Below are 19,734 nucleotides of genomic sequence, written 5' to 3' on the forward strand. Positions count from 1 at the left end.
TCCAGTCCAGGGGTTCGATATACTGGGGCACAAAGATCCTATGACGGAGCTTTGCTGGAGCAGCTCCCGATCCAGATAAGCCCCAAGCAGCTGGAGGGCCTCCTCCATCACCCTCGACCGACTCGGCCCACCAACCAGCATCCCTCTCCTTGCCCAACCGCCTCTGTGCCCCCGGGAGCACCTCCTGCAGCCAACCTTGAAGGCGCTGGAGGCAATAACCCGGTCCCTCTCCTACCGGCCCACTGCTCACGTCCGTTGTCACCAGCGGCTTTCTCCTCCTCGACTCCCCGGTCTTCCGTGGTCGAGCCCGGCGGTTTCCGAGCTTCCCGCCCTATAGGCCGCAGCCCGACGGGTCTTCATTCATCCGGCCACTGGGTCTCCTGGACAGGTTCCCTGCTCCACCGCATCCCGGCAGCCTTCTGCACAGCACGGCGCATCCCAGGAACATGCCTTGCCTTCCATATAGCATGGACAGAGACCCTTCAACCCATCAGGTCCATGCTGGCCGTTAATCACACAAGTTCTATGTTATCCCACTTTCACGTCAACTCACTACGCACTAGTGACTATTTACAGAGGCCAATTGACCCAAAAACCTGCATGTCTTTGGGGTGCAGGAGGAAACCGGATCATCCGGAGGAAACCCACACCATCACAGGTAGAACGGGCAAACTCCACACAGACAGAATTTTGATCCCGAGGTCAGGATCGAATCTGGGGCTCGTATCAGCTGCACAACCGTGCTGCCCGAACTTGACATCAGAACAGCAGGTATGGAAATAACTTTCACCCTCGGTTATCATCCAGTCTGGAACTCCTTGTTGGAAAAGTTGGTGCAAGCAAAAATCCTCATCAAATGTAAAGGCTTTAGATGGATGAGCTCTTGAGGAACTAACTGTTCTGTACAATATAACACAGGCTGGCAGCTGGGCTGTGCCATCAGCCTTCATTTTGGTCAACGTGGACCATGGAGAAACAAAATGTCCTCCATGCTTAAACTGTGAACCTCAATAATTCTATTCAAAGGAACCCAAATGACTCTGTCATACAGAACGGAAGCAGGCCCTTCAGCCCAACTCATCCATTCTGACCAAGATGCCCCCATCTAAGCTAGTCCCACCTGCCTGTTTGGCCCATATCCCTCTATCTGTATGGAGTTTATACGTTCCACCTGTGACCATGTGGGTTTTATGCAGGTGCTCCAGTTTTCTCCCACACTCCAAAGATGTACAAGTTTGTTGGTTAATTGACTTCAGTAAAAATTATAAATTGTCCCTAGTGTGTAGGATGGTGCTAGTGTACGGAGGGGATATCTGGTTGGCACGGATTTGGTGGGTCGAAGGGCTTGTTTCCACGCTGCATGTTTACAGTAAAGTCTCAGGTTCATATTAAATCTTGTCCCTCCACCCTTAAACACATAACCTCTTGGTTTTGATTGGTAAAAGTCTCTGGGCATTCACTCTGTAAACTTTTGACCTGTGCTCGTTTACTGATGCATTAGAGTTCCAGGAAGCAATTCACGATGGTCAATAATGTGCAGGAGAGGCATGAATTCACTGAGTGCATTGGTCTTTTTCTCACTTCTTAAATAATGAAAAGCAGCACTGACATTTATAGCCACCTACCCGACCTGTACCAAGTAAGCACAACTTGAACCTGCGTCAGCAGCACACCGCAAGGCAACGTTTTACTGGCTTTCATTGAGATGTGACAATTATTGAACCTCTCCACAGCAAATCAAACTGTGAAAGAACTCTAAGGGAGAGAGGCAGAGGCAATAAACAAGGACTTGCAGATGTTGTTACTTCTTTCTCCCCACTCGCTATTATGAGTGGTGGGCAACATGGATAGAGGCAACAAGGAACTGCAGATGCTGGTTAATTCACAAAAAGGCCCAAAGTGCTGGAGTAATTCAACAGGTCCGGCAGCATCTCTGGAGAACATGGATAGGTTACATTTTCAGTCAGGATCCTTCGACAGACTGATTGTAGAGGATGGGGGGTAAGAAGAGGGGAGAGGCAGGACCAAGCATGGTTGGTCATAGATGGAAGATAGACACAAAATGCTGGAGTAACTCGGCAGGACAGGCAGCATCTCTATTTAGAGGGAATGCGTTATGTTTCGGGTCGAGACCCTTCTTCAGACTGATCCAGTAATATATGGATGCAGGCAAGGAGGGTTTTTGAAAGGCAGATGGTAGGAACAAAGGCTAGAGATAAGAGCAGAAGGTGTGAGACAGTTTAGGTTTGTTTGCTGTCACTGTTTATCATACAGTGAAAAGCTTTTTGTTGCGTGTTATCCAGTCAGAGGATAGACCGGACATGATTACAGTCCAGCCATCCATTGTGCACAGATACAGGATAATGGGAATAAAGTATGGTGCAAGATAAAGTCCAGTAAAGTCTAATTAAAGATAGTCCGAGGTTCCCCAATGAGGTAGATGGTAGCTCAGGCCCGCTCACTGATTGTTGATACGATGGTTCAGTTGCCCGATAACAGCTGGGAGGAAACTGCCCCTGAATCTAGAGGTGTGCGTTTTGACGCTTCTGTACCTCCTGCCTGATGGGAGAGGGGAGAAGAGGGAGTGACCAGGGTGAGACTCGTCCTTGATTATGCTGGTGGCCTTGCCGAGGCAGCGTGATGTGTAGATGGAAGTGTAGGCGGGGATGAAGAGTTGCAGATTGTGAAGCTGGAGGATGGAAAGTAGCAGGGTGGGGGAGATAGTAGCAGGAACAGAGGCAAGAGGGAGAAAAATAGGTTGGCTGCACATATTTTATCTCGCTCCCTTTATTGGAGGCCTGGGAAACAAGAACCAACTCCCACCTAATTAGTCAACTCCTGAATGCGCCTTACCCTTGAGGAGGAGAGAGATGAGAATACCAAACACTTTAACAAAAAAATCCCACTTCGTAATATAACCATATAACCATATAACAATTACAGCACGGAAACAGGCCATCTCGGCCCTACAAGTCTGTGCCGAACAACTTTTTTCCCTTAGTCCCACCTGCCTGCACTCATACCATAACCCTCCATTCCCTTCTCATCCATATGCCTATCCAATTTATTTTTAAATGATACCAATGTTTGTTTCTTCTATGCAAGAGAAAATCTAATCATCTATGATGGAGCATGAAATTTAACTTTATACATAAATTATAAATACATGGATAATATTTATGAATTTATTTTCCCGGTGTACCCTACATAGTAGATTCCTGAGATATTCAGGAGCAAAGCGCAGTGATGGAATGGCAAGGAAAATGATGCGATGGGGAAAACCATTTGATTGTCCACCAAGAACCAATATGCTGGTCATGATTGCATTCATTAATTTAATTTTAAGATACGGCATAGAAATAGGCCCTTCGGCCCACCAAGTCCACACCGACCAGCGATGACCTGTTCACACTCGTTCCATGTTATCGCACTTTCTCATCAATGCCTTATGCCCCTGTCCCACTTAGGAAACCTGAACGGAAACCTCTGGAGACTTTGCGCCCCACCCAAGGTTTCCGTGTGGTTCCTGGAGGTTGCAGGTGGTCGCCGGAGGTTGCAGGTAGTGGAAGCAGGTAGGGAGACTGACAAAAACCTCCGGGAACCGCACGGAAACCTTGGGTGGGGCGCAAATTCTCCAGAGGTTTCAGTTCAGGTTTCCTAAGTGGGACAGGGGCATTAGACAACGTTCCCCTCAGCCTAGTGAACCATTCTACATTTCCTTGATCAACATCTGCTTTGATATGTCGTTTTCACACCTTACATTCTCTTTGTACCCTGCCAATCCTCCAGTTTCCCTCTCCCCTAACTCTCAGTCTGAAGAAGGGTCTCGACCCGAAACGTCCAGAGATGCTGCCTGTACCGTTGAGTTACTCCTGCATTTTGTGTCCATCTTTGGTCTAAACCAGCACCTGCAGTTCCTTCCAACATGGTAACATTTCTGCTCTGAGGCAAAATCCATGCTTCACAAGACAGATAATAACGTGGCTTGAAACATAACTGCTTCTTAATGGGGTCATGCAAACTGTTTGCATTTGACCATCCACTGGATTAATACGTCCACCTCGCCACAGAATAGGATGTCTGTCAGGCTGAGGTATCGCTGTTTAATTTACGACCTGGTTCAGTGACAAAGTGTCATAAGTAATCAAAATCAGTCCCAAACCCAACAGACTGCGGACAAATTCAATTTCATCAGGCAGGTAAATAAGACCCTGGAGGCTAATATGTTCTACGTGAATTGCGATTTTTTTTTTTTAAATACCACCCCGCCCCCTCCCCTTATCTGAAGGGAAAGCTGGATGAAGTGTGTCTAAGCAACATTTATCTGTACTTCATCATCAGAACAGCTGGCAGTCCACGGAGGGCTGGGAAAGCCAACGACTCCGCTGGGAACGCAAAGGGAACCTTACTGCGTGGGACGAGCTTTGCGAGCATTTTCAACGGTTATTGGTTCCACACAAACCACGCACAGAGGAGGCATTTCTTAATTAGTGGGGGATTAAGATGGGAATGTGAGGGCTTTATCCGCATGCTTAGCCGTTTCACACCGGACTGATTACCCAGGGCAGAAAGGAAATAGACACTCAGGCAATTTATGGAGGGTGGCAGTGATTCTCTCTCTTTCTTTCTCTTTCTCTGCCTGGCACTGTTAAACTTAATCGAGACTGACTGAACACCGGAGACTTTCTACAAGGAACAGGGAGCAGTCAGCTGCTCACGGCTAAGCTGGTCTCATTTCTGTACGGGCTAACCTCACATCCTACCTCCACGCTCATGGTCAATGGCCAATGGTTCTTTATTATCACATGTAGCGAGGTACACAGGAGTCATAGAGTCATACAGGAAACAGGCCCTTCAGCCCAACTTGCCCAATATGTCCCGTCTACACAAGACCCACCCGCCTGCGTTTGGCCCATATCCCTCTAAACCTGTCCGATCCATCTGCCTGTCTAATTGTTTCTTAAACATTGCAATAGTCCCTGCCTCAAATACTTCCTCCGGCAGCTCGTTCCATACCCTTGTGTGAAAAAGTTACCCCCTCAGTTTCCTATTAAATGTTTCCCCCTTCACCTAAAGCTATGTCCTCTGGTTCTCGATTCCCTACTCTGGGCAAGAGACTCTGTGCATCGACCCGATCTATTCCTCTCATGATTTTATACACCCCTTCCCTAAGCTAGGGTGCAACCGTCTCTCCTCTACGCCAATGCGGACATTGAATGGACTTTGTCTCTGGAACGGTTGCACCACAATGCTGAGAACTATATTCTGCACTGAATCTTTCCCTTCTCTTTACCTATTCGACTTCAATTTGGCTTGAGTATATTTGTGTATTTATATGAAGTATTATCTGATTTGATTGGTTCGCATGCAGAACAAAGCTTTCCACTGTACATGTGATAACAATAAACCTAAGTTGGATAGAGCTCTAGGGGTATGGGGAGAAGGCAGGCACGGGTTATTGATTGGGGATGATCAGCCATGATCACAATGAATGGCGGTGCTGGCTCGAAGGGCCGAATGGCCTCCTCCTGCACCTATTTCCTATGTTTCTATGTAAACTTACATATGCAAATGGACTTCCACACACACACACATTTACACACATAGATGTCTGCATTTAGAGCTGGCACAGTGGAGAAGCTGCTGCCTTACAGCTCCAGAGAACCGGGTTCAATCCTGTCCATGCGGAATTTTATATTCTCCCTGTGACCGCGTGCGTTTTCTCCGGGTGCTTCGGTTTCCTCCAGCTCTCCAAAGACGGCAGGTTTGTAGGTTAATTGGATTCTGTAAATTGCCCCCTAGTGTGTAGTCTCGACCCGAAACGTCACCCATCCTTTCTCTCCAGAGATGCTGCCTGACCCGCTGAGTTACTCCAGGTAGATCCCACCTGCCATGAGATAGTAAAACAGATTGGAAAATAGGGGCAGCAATTTGGAGAAACTCCCAGTTGAGTCAATCTCATCTAACACTTGAGTGATGCGCACACACACACGTGTGTGGCACAGACTGGGCAATAACCAGGCAGATAATGCAACTTTTTCAAATCTATGAGTCGGTAAACAAGATGCTGCTCAATCCAAATGATCCCGCATGCGCTTGTTATAGGACCTTTGTTTGTCTACAGATCAGGAATGGCTCTCAATCAGAAATGATTAAACGAGCAGCATGGTGGCGCAGCGGTAGAGTTGCTGCCTTACAGCGCCAGAGACCCGGGTTCAATCCTGACTACGGCTGCTGTGTGTACAGAGTATGTACGTTCTCCTTGTGACCACGTGGGTTTTTTCCGGATGCTTTAGTTTCCACCCACACTCCAAAGGCGTGGAGGTTTGGAGGCTAATTGGCTTTGGTGAAATTGTAAACTATTCCTAATGTGTAGGATTGTGCTAGTGTATGAGGTGGTCACTAGACTCGCTGGGCCGAAGGGGCTGATTCCACGCTGTATCTCTAAAGAGTGTTAAACAATCTGGGGCCTCTTGAGCGTGTATTAATGACCAATATAAATGCAAGTTTCATTCATTCTCATGCATAAAGAGTCAGCACTTTGCAATTAAACTGCTTCAATCTACAGGGCTGTTCAATGAGCATATTAAGCTTTTAATCACCTTCCTATGAAAACATATTTATTAATATCAGCCTTTGTCCTTAGCCCTGAATAACAGCATCCAGAGTATTGGGTAGGAATGAAAGATGCTTGAATGCACCCTTAACCCAAAGACGTGCAGCCACTTGCCGTATACTGCAGGGGAACCACAACAATCAGGCACGTTTAATGCAACAAAACTCCTCTATTACTGTGTCTTCCACCAGAATTTGACAGCAAGACACAGACAGCAACAGTAACTAGAAGGTTGGGTCAAGAGGGAGAGGGAGGGGGTGAGAGTCAGAGGCAGAGACAGAGAGGGGAGAAACGAGAAGGTTAGAGAGAGAACAGACAGAGAAAGAGAGTGAAGGAAGATAGTGAAAAATAAATTGAGGGGAGAGAAAGAGGGGGGGGGGCAGAGAAAGAGAGAAGAGATAGGCAGGAATAGCAGACATTTAGACTTTAGAAATACACCACAGAAACAGGCCCTTCGGCCCACTGAATCCTCGCCGGCCAATGATCACCCCATGCACTAACACTATCCGACACACCAAGGACAAGTTACAATTTTACCGAAGCCAATTAACCTACAAACCTGTCCGTCTTTGGAGTGTGGGAGGAAACTGGAGCATCCGGAGAAAACTCACGCAGTCATGGACAGAACGTACAAACTCCACACCGACAGCACCCGTAGTCAGGATCAAAGCTGTGTATCTGGTGCTGTAAGGCAGCAACCCTACCCTTGCGCCACTGTGACGCCCTGTTCTCTGTATAAAACATCTCTGCCAATTTCAAGAGAACAATGGGTGTATTTAATATTCCACGGTCAAATGTTCCTTTTCATTTCCTATTCAGCTCATTTTTTTAAATAAAACTGAAATGTTAAAAGAGGAGCCAAAATTCGTTTTGTTTTAAGATTACACTTTGGCACCGAGCGAGGACCCTGCACTCTGAACACAATATATTCTTCTTTGCTTCATTAGAAGTTGTTATGTGTGTAAATGATCCCCGCAGGTACTATCTAAGCATTGAATTGTGTTCAAATGCCAAGAGAAAAAAATCAGACACTCCTGCTTTGCGTCACAGAGTAATCCAACGGTGTGGAGAATTCTACAAAAAGCTCGTGAAATGCTGACTGCACACGCTGGAAAAATGTCTCAAATCAACCGTGGGTTTTCAGAACAGGAAGAGGCCGTTCATCCCATCGGGGCTGTGCTATCACTCAGGTAAAGTGTGAAGATGATGTGTGTAGGAAGGAACTGCAGATGCTGGCTAAAACCGAAGAGTGTGGTTGTGTGGTGTCTCCTTGACAACTGAATGGGTTTCCAGGTAGATGGATTGGTCTGGAGTTCCATGAAAACCAGAAATGGGCTCCATCTCACCTGGTTGTTTTGGAAAGAACTGCAGATGCTGGTTTAAATCGAAGGTAAACACAAAATGCTGGAGCAACTCAGCGGGTCAGGCAACATCTCTGGATAGAAGGAATGGGTGACATTTCGGGTCGAGACCCTTCTTCATCTGAAGGTGAGCTCCCCACTTGCCTTGGCTCCATATTGCTACTCAACAAAAAATACCATTGCTTTTTGGTTTTGAAAGCAGCAGCAATAATTGCAACAGGGTAATGATGAGCAAGGCCCCCAGCAGAATCTGTGACGAGTCACTTTAGACTTTAGAGATACAGAGTGGAAACAGGCCCCGCGGCCTACCGAGTGCACGCCGACCATCGATCACCCGTTCACTCAAGTTTAGTTTAGAAATACCGCGCGGAAACAGGCCCTTCAGCCCACCGAGTCCGTGCCAACCAAAGATCCCCATACACTTGCACTATCCTGCAGTGCAATTTTACTGAAGCCAATAAATCAAAGACAAACCTATATGTCTTTGGAGTGTGGAAGGAAACTGGAACACCTGGAGAAAGTCCCTGCGGTCACAGGGTGAACATACAAACTCCGTACAGACAGCACCCGTAGTCAGGATTGAACCCGGGTCTCTGGCACTGTGAGACAGCAAGTCTTCCGCTGCGGGACTCTACCGCCCCAGGTCGCTGGTGAGGCCAAGTTCGGAGTGATGTGTTCTTATAACATCAAAGCCATAGAAACGCTTGTAATATCCTACCTACCTGATTAAAGCAAAGTTTACACAACTGCCCACATGAAGCAATCATGTTCAGTGCAGACATAGCGGGCTGAAGAGACTTCTTCCTGTGCTGTACTTTTCTACGTTCAATATTCAAGCCAAAAGGAACCATTTTGTCAAACCACATTAAGATTCCTACAAGCTGTTCCTCGGCTTAATTGAAAGCCACAACAAAGAGACTGCCAATGGAATGTTGTACATACAATAACCTGGCATGAACCAAGCCTTGAAAGAATGGCGTACAAATGAACTCTTGTATACTGCGCAAAGCGAGCAATGTTTTTAGTCAACCCATTCATTTGCAATGTAGAATGATTTACTTCAGAAAATAACAATACTTGGACGGTAAACAAAAATGCTGGAAAAACTCAGCGGGTGCAGCAGCATCTATGGAGTGAAGGGTTTCGGTTTCGGCCCGAGACGTTGCCTATTTCCTTCGCTCCATAGATGCTGCTGCACCCGCTGAGTTTCTCCAGCATTTTTGTCTAACTTCGATTTTCCAGCATCTGCAGTTCCTTCTCAAACAATATTTGGACACTGGGCATGAATATTTTGAGACAGAACAAATGGTAATTATAGCATCCTTGAGCATAACAGCAACTTTAATTTGTGTTTCCCAAACCCCCCCTTCCCATCAAGGAAGAGGTACAGAAGTGTGAAAATGCACACCTCCAGATTCAGGGACAGTTTCTTCCCCGCTGTTAATAGGCAACTGAACCATCGTACCAACAACTAAAGAGTTGTCCAGATCTACGATCTACCTAATTGGAGATCCTCGGACTTTACTGGACTTTATCTTGCACTAAACGACATTCACGTTACTCCCTTTACCATGTATCTGTAGGATGTGGATGGTCCGATTGTAATCCTGTCTTGGGGTGGGAGATTGCAAGAAGAAGAAGAATCATGTCTTGTCTTTCCGCTGACTGGTTAACACGCGACAAAACAATTTTCACTGTTCCTTGATACACATGATAATAAACTAAACTGAATGGAATATGTTTAAGAAGGAACTGCAGATGTTGGTTTAAACCGAAGATAGACACAAAAAGCTGGAGTTAACTCAGCGGGACAGGCAGCATCTCTGGAGAGAAGGAATGGGTGACGTTTCGGGGTCGAGACCCTTCTTCAGATGGAAGTCCACACAGACGGCACCCGAGGTGAGGATTGAACCTGGGTCTCCGGCGCTGTGAGGCAGCAGCTCTACCAGGTGCGTCACTGTTCCACCTTTTTGTGCAGGTTTATACGCCCAGAGTTTTTTGCGTTCGCTATCATTAATGCACACGGGGACGGGGGGAGGAGGGGGGGAGGAGGGGCGGAGGGGGTGAGAGAAAACTTTAATTAAAGACGAAAATCTGAGTGACAGAAACACTGCAAGCAACTCGCAGGGAAATTAAAACCCCGTCGCTGGGGAGAGTCATCTGTCCACTTGCACTGAGTGGTTCAAACCGTGGAAGCATGCAAATCCACTGCTCTAATTAGATCTTCAAAGAGGAAATACTGAGCCTTCGGGAAAGATAAAAAGAAAATAGCCCAAAGATTGACCCAGGCTAGGTTTGCAAGCCAAATGGCATAACTGTAAAAGACCAGCAAATTGGGATTGGATTGATGAGGAAATTTCACTCCTCATAAATCATTTGGCTCTCTCTTAAATTCCTCAGCTCGGCCTGTGTCAGAATCTGTTTTCCCTGCTGTTTCTGCAGAGGTGTTTATCCTATTTGTTCTGAACAGATTAACACTCCCTATAAATTAGCAATGAGAAGAAATGTGGAATATATTGAATCCTTATTCCCTCGTCTCCTGCTATGGATTTCACGATATCTCAATAATCCTTGCTCTAAGACGAAGGATAAATATAGTGATAACATTATTCAGAGGCAAAGAGGGAAATATTAATTCCCCTGACGATCAAAATGATGACTATATTGCCATGTGTGGCTGATATTGCGATTTGATCATAGAACCAGAGACAGTCAAAATCAAAATCCTCCCAGGGTGGAAATATCACAGACTAAATAAAGGGCATCGTTTTTAAAGTGAGAGGAATAAAGTTTAAAGAGATGTACAGGATAATTTCTTCATACACAGAGAGAGGGTGGTGGGTGCCTTGAACATACTGCCAAGGGTGGTGGTGGAGGCAGATATGATAGTGGCATTGAAGAGGTTTTTACCAAAGATAGGCAAAAGCTGGAGTAACTCAGACAGCATCTCTGGAGGAAAGGAATAGGTGACGTTCCGGGTCGAAACCCTTATTTAGTGTTTAGATGGATATGCAGGGAATACGTTTATCTATGCATCATGTCTGGCACAGACAGTATGGGCCAAAGGGCCTGTTCCTGTGCCGTATTGTTCAATGTTCTCTGTTCAACGTTCTCTGTGCAAATTATGCCCTGTTCTCAACTTAACTGCTTTTTCTCATACATACATATAAGGGTAGAGAGAGAGGGGGTAGATAGAGAGGTAGACTGGGGCAGAGAGACTGGGGAAGAGAGAGAAAGGTAGAGAGTGAGGGATAGAGAGAGCGTGTAGCAAGAGAAAGGATAGAGAGAAAGGGGGTAGAGAGAGGAAGTAGAGAGAGAGGGGTAGATAGAGAGGCAGACTGGAGTAGAGAGACTGGGGTAGAGAGAAAAGGGGAGAGAGAGAGAGAGAGAGAGAGAGAGAGAGAGAGAGCTTGTAGCAAGAGAGAGGATAGAGAGAGAGAGGGGGTAGAGAGAGAGGAAGTAGAGAGAGGGGTAGATAGAGAGGCAGACTGTAGAGAGACTGGGGTAGAGAGAGAGTTGGTTTCGGACCGGTGGGCGGCGCGGCTCTGGCCAGCAGCGGCCTCTGCAGTCTGTCCGCGTTTTATTATTTTTCTGTCTGTGTTTTAATGTAGTTTTTGTTATTTTTTGTTGGGGTGTGTGTGTGGGAGGGGGGGGGAAACTTTTTAAATCTCTCCCTGCACTGGAGACCCGACCTTTTCCTCGTCGGGTTTCCGTTGTCGTTGGGGCCGCAACGAGGAGCGGCCTCCAACAGGAAGAAGCCGGGGACTCTGGTGCTACAACTCACCGTCGCCGTCGCGGGGCTGGCCGAGTCCGGAACGGGTGGAGCGGTGGTAGAGCGCTGCTGCGGCCCGACCGGAGAGTCGGAGGCTCCAACGACAGGTCTGTGGACGGCGGCACCGGGAGCCCGCGGGTCCCTGGAGGGAGACCGCTTTTCAGGGCTCTCGCAACGGCGACTTCCCCCGCCCGAGTTGCGGGGTTGAAGAGCTCCTGGAGCGGGGCCTGACATCACCGCCCCGCGCGGCTTGGAATGGCCGCAGGACTCTGCGAGCGCACGCCGGGGGCTCTAACAGCAAGACCCGGTGTGCGACCTCGCACCACCCGGCGTGGCTTTAGTGGCCGCAGGACAATTGCCATCGCCAGCCGGGGGCTTTGACTTTGACTCTGACATCGGGGGGGGGGAGAGTGCAGTGGAGAGATAAGTTTATTTGGCCTTCCATCACAGCGATGTGATGGATGTTTATGTAAATTATGTTGTGTCTTGGGTCTATGTGTTTGTATGTATGGCTGCAGAAACGGCATTTCGTTTGGACCTCAAGGGGTCCAAATGACAATAAATGTATCTTATCTTATCTTATCTTAGAGAGAGAGTGTGTGTGTCTTTCTCAGCTCCAGTGGCTGAGAGGTTTTAAGCAGTCTCTCAAGGATTTGGTCGATGGAGAAGGAACGGAGGCAGAGGGGCTTCCTAGTTTAACTTATTGTTGGACTCTTGAAACTTTCCTTTGCTTTAAAAATTCCTCCACAAGTGTGAAAATCCCTGAGATTTCTCTACATTGTCAAGGGAGCGGCTGTCATTGGCGGACTGCCAAGGGTGCCTGGAGAGCGAGGGTATGAAGTTTTTGGTGTCTTTGTCGTGTTTTGCCACTGTTTCTCTGCCCTAAAGTCATTTTGCACAGTGCGGCTGCCTGGCTTAATATGAAGAAGGTGCTTTTGGTTTCGGCAAGTCAGGGTAAGGTGTTCTCAGCTGTGGATGAACTTGGAGACTTTCCTGCTTCAGCTGGAGGATTTTGCTTTCTGAAGATTGTTATCGACTGTGACTGTCCTTGGGAATTAATTGGAGCTGAGCTGCTGGGGGGCGGGGAGCTGGTTTGTGCCTCTGTCCGGATGGCGATGGCGGGGGCTCGGCCGAAGGAGAGGAGCTACACAGCGGTGGCATCAGCGGCGGAAGCGAGGCCATCTGAATATGAGCCTCATATTGACTTGGACTGGGACGGTTTTGGTATCTCGGTTCAAACTGGGCCCCAGATGTCCAGGGGAGTAATTACGAAGGCTATGAATGCCCTTCTTGGGAGGGGGGCTATTGTCTCTTCCGAGCTCAAGAGGGGAAAGGTTGAGATGATATAGAAGACCCGGGAGGATGTGGCCACAGCGTTGGAGAGGGGGATTTCAGTGCGGGGGGGGGGGTCCATATACAGGTGGACCCATAGGTGTCCAGGGTGAGACCGGTTCTCCTGCGGAGTTGCGCCACATGTAATCCGGATGCGACACTCATTCCGTACCTGTCTCAGATTGGGGAGGTGCGGTCTAAGTGCTTTAGGCTCATGCACCCCGGGGGGGACCCGGAGGAAAAAGGGATCTTCAGTTTCAAAAGGAGGGTGTTCGTGAAAGTGGGGGTGGGGGAAGGCGATGAGGGGAGCTTCGAGGTGGAGTGTAGGGGTCTCCCTAGAACCGTGCGTTGGAGTTGGGGAAAGGCACGGTGTCATGTGTGCGGTGGTTATGGATATCTCCGTAGGGAATGTCCTAATCACGGGGTCGCTACTAGAACTTCTAGTGCAGTGGCCCAGGAATGCACTGCTGGCCCATCAGGGGTGGCTCGTCATGCCTCGGTGGGGCGGGGTGGTATTGTTGACCTGGCTGGGGCTGCCGGCTCTGCCTCGGTGACCCGGGGCGGCGGAGATAGCCCTTCTGGGTCTGCAAGTTCCGCCTTGGGGATGCGGGGCAGCGAGGGCCCCCGCCCCCTACGTCCTGAACCTGTGGTGGTGAGGCACAGAGGGAGGGTGGAGAGAAATGGGAGTAGCAGAAGAAGAAGAACAGCAAGCAGAAAAAGAACATCCAAGCGAGTCAAAAGCAGGCGGGTGTGCAACTGCCGAGTGCGGAGATTATCCAAGGGGCACCTGTCAGCTCCAGTGAGGTCCAGAGTGCAACTGCCGTGGCCCAGCAAGGAGCTGAGGTGGCTCTGACGGGGGTAAGGAAGGTAAAACATGCGGGTGGAAAAGGGGATGGGGGTGTTGTGGAGGTGAAAGACCCTTTATGGAGGTCACCGTGCCGCCGCATGCTAGTGGAACAAAAAGGAGGATTGGGCCTGGCGAGGAAGAGCTAGGACGTGGGTCCAAAGTTAGGGGGATGTCTTTTTCCAGACCTTCCACCACCGATGTGGTTGGAGGTCAGGAACTGGTGTCTTCCGGGTTGGAGATTGAGCCTCCACTTCAGTGATCTCCCGAGGGTACTACAATATCAGGTGATTGGGTAGACCCCTCTGGAGCTGTGTCCTCTGGGCGGATGGATGTCCCTTCGTCTCAGGGGCCCTCCAAGGGAGTTATCTCATCGCGTGTTTAGTTTAGCTCCCCTGGGGGTGTGTCCTCTGGGTCGGAGGAGGTCCCCTCGTTTCAGAGTTGGCATGCTAGAGGGTGGGGTAAGCTCCCCTAGTAGTGTGGCCCCTGAGACGGGGGCATGGGGTAGCACTGTCAGCCCCTGAGGGGGGGATGGGGGGGTCAGGGGGGGGGGGTTCGGGGGTTCGGGGGCAATGGTATACCAGTCTGTGCTCCATATCAGAGCCAATGGAGGTGCTGGGGGGTGTGCTGCACTGCCGGCTGAGTTGGCAGGGGAGAGTAAAAAAGCAAGTGGAGAGCCTCTGGGTGTTGCCAGTGGAGGGGGTGCTTTAGGTGCTGTGGAGGTCGGAGCTATTTCAGGTGGCGATCCTCTTTCAGATTCTGGGGGTGCCAGTGTACCACAGACCCTGGGGATGCCTCTTGTTTTTTCTTCCCCAGGCCCAGATGTAGAGGGTGAGGGCAGAGCACAAGAGCCCAGCCAGTCAGTGGGCTGCGTGATGCGGATAGGGGTTTCGGGATCCTTCCCCGGCATTGATCCTGGGGGTGGTGTCATGCCGGAGGAGGGGGAGAGTGATGGGGCCAGTTTGTGTGGAGGGGTTAGCGAAATTCCAGAGAGTTCTGGTCTTTCGACTTCTGACAATGACCTTGGTGATGCTGAGCTTGTTGTGTCAGGTGCGAGTAACTTGGCCGATAGCCCAGGATCCAAGGACGAGTCTCATGCAATTGTTATCTGTGAGGTGCGGGAGTTTCTAAAAACAAGCCGTACCAACAGAACAAAGGCGGATGCTGCTAAGAGACGGTGGGCTGATCTGCCGGCTTTGGTTAAAACTCTTGAGGCTATCCTTCGCAACAAGGATAGTGATCTTCCTGACTCTGAGAAGTGCCAGTTTGGGGACTTTTTGGAGTTCCTAAGAGAGAGAGTTATGAAGCCTACGAGGAGTATGAGGGTCTCTATCTAGTGTGCCTGCACATTCAAAGTAGCCACATTAAACTTAAACGGGAGTAGAGCGAGTTTTCGTAGATTCCAGCTTTTATCAGTCCTTTATGAGGGGAAATTTGCAGTGTGTTTTCTGCAGGAGACGCATACCGTTGTAAGTGATGAACCCACCTGGAGATTGGAGTGGGAAGGGAGGGTGATGAGTCATCTTAGCTCGAATTTGAGTGCGGTGGCCTTTCTGTTGGCTCAGAATTTCCTGCCAAATGTTCTAAAAGTGCAAGAAGTTATGCCAGGACGTTTGCTCCATCTGGCCTTGAGCCTGGATGGCATGCCGTTGCATTTCATTAACGTGTATGCCCCCAGCTCCGGCACGGTGCAGGCCAGCCTACTTCAGGAGGTGACTGCTCTGTTAAGCACTATTGATAGGGGAGAGTGTGTCTTCCTTGGTGGGGACTTTAATTGCACACTTGAGGTGCGAGATCGTTCTGGTACTCAGTGTGCCCCTGCTGTAGCGAAGAAGCTGAGAGGGTTGATTGATTCCTTTGAGTAGGATGCGTGGCGGGACCTCAACCCAGACTCCACTGCTTTTTTGCGGAGGTCTGAGGGCGGTGGTTCCCGCATTGATCGAATATATATCTCCTGAGCATTTGTTTCCCGTGCCTCAGCGGCCTCAATACAGCTGGTGCCGTGCTTGGACCACTGTCTGGTGCGTGTGGATTTTAATCCAGCGCGCGCTCGGGCCGGGTCTGCGTACTGGCACTTTAATAACCGGCTGCTGGAGGATCGGTGTTTCCGGGAGTCATTCAGTTGGTTTTGGGTGAGGTGGAGAGAGAGGCAGAGGTGCTTCTCTTCCCTTAGGCAGTGGTGGGATGTGGGGAAAGCTCACATCCGTCTTTTTTGTAAGGATTATACGTGGGGGTCGACTGGGCGGCGGGACTCAGCGGTCGAGAGGCTTGAGAGGGAGCTGATGGACGCGGAGTCTCGCCTGGGTCAGGTTGGAGGTGACTCTTGCGAATGGGGTGTGTTTCAGGAGAAGAAGGAAGCCTTGAGGAACCTGCAAATTGAGCGGTCCCGAGGCGCTTACGTGAGGGCGCGGGTCCAGATGCTGCACGATCTGGATCGAGCTTCGCCTTTCTTTTTCTCCCTGGGGAAGGGGCGGGGAGCCCTCAAGCAGCTTGTGGAGCTGCTCGCAGATGATGGCTCCTCTGTCATGGATCCAGAGAGGATTAGTGCCCTGGTTAGGTCCTTTTATGGGTCCCTGTTCTCCGCAGGTGGATTCAGCGGGGAAGCTCAGCAGGACTTGTGGGAGGGTCTACTGACTGTAAATAGGGAGGTGGCCGATCTTCTTGACGGCCTTTTATCTTTGGAGGAGTTGACTCGTGCATTGCATCAGCTCAGGAGGGGTAAGTCCCCCGGGCTGGATGGGCTGACGGTAGAGTTTGTAAGAACTTTCTGGGGTATCCTGGGGGGTGATTACATGTTGGTTCTGGGGGAGAGCCTGGCGACAGGGGAGATGCCCCTCTCGTGGCGTCGAGCAGTTGTTGTCTTGCTGCCCAAGAAGGGGGAACTCCGCTCGTTGAAAAACTCTCTCCTCCTATGCACAGAGTATAAAGTTTTTGCACGGGCGATGGCAAATCGCCTGGGCTCCGTGCTGTCTCAGCTGATTCACCATGTCCAGTCCTACACAGTCCCTGGTCGGTTCATTCAGGATAACATCCACCTGGTTAGGGACCTGATTCATCTAGCACAGGGAACTGGTCAGTCAGCTGTGTTTCTGTCTCTTGATCAGGAGAAGGCTTTTGATAGGGTAGAGCATGATTACCTCTTCGGGACGTTGCAAGCGTTTGGATTTGGACCGCATTTTGTGGCCCGGGTCCGCCTCTTGTATGCTGCAGCGGAGTGCCTTGTGAAGGTTAATGGTGCGTTGTTGGCTCCCTTTCATTTTGGGAGGGGGGTCCGTCAGGGGTGTCCTATGTCGGGTCAATTGTACTCGGTCTGTGTGGAGCCGTTCCTGTGTCTTCTTCGAAGGAGGTTGACAGGCCTGGCCCTACCTGGCCCGGGGGTGGAGGTGGTTCTTTCGGCGTATGCCGATGATGTACTCCTTATGTTCACTGATCCTGGTGACCTGCGGAGGATGCGTGATTGCCAGAAGATTTTCTCGGCTGCATCTTCTGCCAGGATTAATTGGAGCAAGTGCTCTGGACTTTTAGTGGGTCAGTGGCAGGTGGACTCCCTGCCAGAGGAGATGGCAATGTTTGCGTGGAGCACCACGCACCTCCTCTATCTGGGGGTGTACCTGAGTCCCACTGACGATGCTTGGCCGGCAAACTGGCAGGAGTTGGGGACGAAAGTGGTTGCCCGGCTGGGGGGCTGGTCAGGCCTGCTTGGAGTTCTTTCTTTTCAGGGGAGGGTGTTGGTCATAAACCAGCTGGTGGCCTCCATGTTATGCTACTGGCTGGCTACTCTTGTCCCGCCTTCCATTTTTGTAAATGCTTTACAGAAGAAGCTGGTGGACTTCTTTTGGGGAAATAGGAAGCACTGGGTTTCCGCAGCGGTCCTGAGTCTCCCGTTAGAGGAGGGCGGCCAGTCTTTGGTATGCGTGCGTACCCAGGTGGCGGCTCTCCGTCTCAGGACTCTGAGGAGGTATATGTATATAGAGAACCCCCCCAGATGGCACGCTTTGGCCACGTATTTTTTCCGACGGGGTCGTTGTCTAAGGGGGGTCTCGCGGCTCCCGGTGGCGGGCATCAGTCGACCTGCCCTAAGGGGCTTTGCCTGTTTTCTACCGGGATGTGCTAAGAGTGAGGAATCTGGTTGTTTTCAGCCAGCGTGTTGCTCCACGAGGGGAGGGGGATGTTGCGGCTGCGGGAGTGGCCGGTCCTCACCCAGTCATGGCGGGTGTCGAGGAGAGGCGCGCGCCTAGAGTGGTTCTGAATGAGCTTTTACCCGCTCCGCTAGATCTGCTCTTCGGGCCTCGGCTCCGGGATATTTCCCGGGCACCGGCTCCACACAACCTGAGCCGCCTTTCTGAGATGACTAGCATGCCATTTCGTGACGCGAAGAGACGCTCACTGTATAGAATGTTCCTGCACATTCTGCACCTCCTTGCCTTCGTTTCCCGACCCGACACACCATGGCGGACGGTGTTACCACCTGAAGGCGGGGAAGGTCCCCAGTGGGGGTCCCTCTACAAGGGAGTTGTCCCCCTTTACATTGGGGACCTGGGGTGGAGAGTGTTGCACAGAGCGGTGGCATGTAATAAACTTTTGAGTTGGTTCACGGGCTCGTCCGCTGCTTGTATTTTCTGTGGCGAGGAAGAGACCGTGTTCCACGTTTATATGGAGTGTGAGAGGCTACTGCCCCTGTACCAATATCTGAAGGGGTTGTTCCTAAAGTTCTGGTTGCATTTTAGTCCTACGATTCTTGTGTTTGGACACAAGGCAGGGTGTGGGGAGAGCCAAGTGGGGGGGTGGGACCTACCTGTCGGTTTGCTCCTGGGCCTGGCCAAGATGGCCATTCGCGGGTCCAGGCAGCAGGCGGTCGATGGTCAGGCTAGTCGGCTGCTTGCCCCTCTTTCGGGCCTATGTCCGTGCACGTGTGTCCCTGGAGAGGGAACATGCGGTGTCCACGGGGACTTTGGAGGTATTCCGTGGGCGCTGGTCACCGCGTGGGGTTGAGAGTATTGTGAACAATGATTGTAATGTTGCATTATAATGAAACTTGATATAATGTAATTTTTTTTTTTTGTTTATGACTTGATCTGTTGTATCATTTGTTGTGTCGAATAAAGTCTTGGAATTAAAAAAACAAAAAAACAACACCCTATGAGATAATAAAGAGTTTTCACAGTGATATGAAAATATATTCCAATCCCTGTGACATTGATACCCATTATACACAGATTAGCAGTGGGGTCATTTTTTATAAACCCAATGAGCTTTGAAGTTCCCTCTTATTACAACAAACCAAACACACTAATTTCTTCTGCAGAAACTAATTAGTTGCTTCAGTCTACTGACGACTTTCATTTAGTTCAGTGAAAGGCAACTGAATAAAAAGCTTTTATCTTCATCCCTGCCTGCCTGTCCTTCCTACTGGGTAGATACAGAAACAAGGACAAGTGAACTTTCTTTAAAGATAAACCTTCTTCACTAGCAGGTAGAAACACAACTTCGACAAATAAAGATTGCTCCTATGTAATTTGATCGTCCAAAACATTAAAAAAATTCTCCACGCAATGTGTTTTTTTAGTAGTACACAGTATGTTATTTAGACACATTGGATAACTGAACTAAGGTTTCAGGGGATTTTTAATGAACTGATGTTACAATATAGGATGTACACAAAAATGCTGGAGAAACTCAGCGAGTGCAGCAGCATCTATGGAGCGAAGGAAATAGGCAACGTTTTGGGCAGAAACCCTTCTTCAGTCTGAAGAAACGTTGCCTATTTCCTTCGCTCCATAGATGCTGCTGCACCCGCTGAGTTTCTCCA

The sequence above is a fragment of the Leucoraja erinacea genome, chromosome 20 (genome assembly GCF_028641065.1).
Source record: "Leucoraja erinacea ecotype New England chromosome 20, Leri_hhj_1, whole genome shotgun sequence".
NCBI classification, from domain to species: domain Eukaryota; kingdom Metazoa; phylum Chordata; class Chondrichthyes; order Rajiformes; family Rajidae; genus Leucoraja; species Leucoraja erinaceus.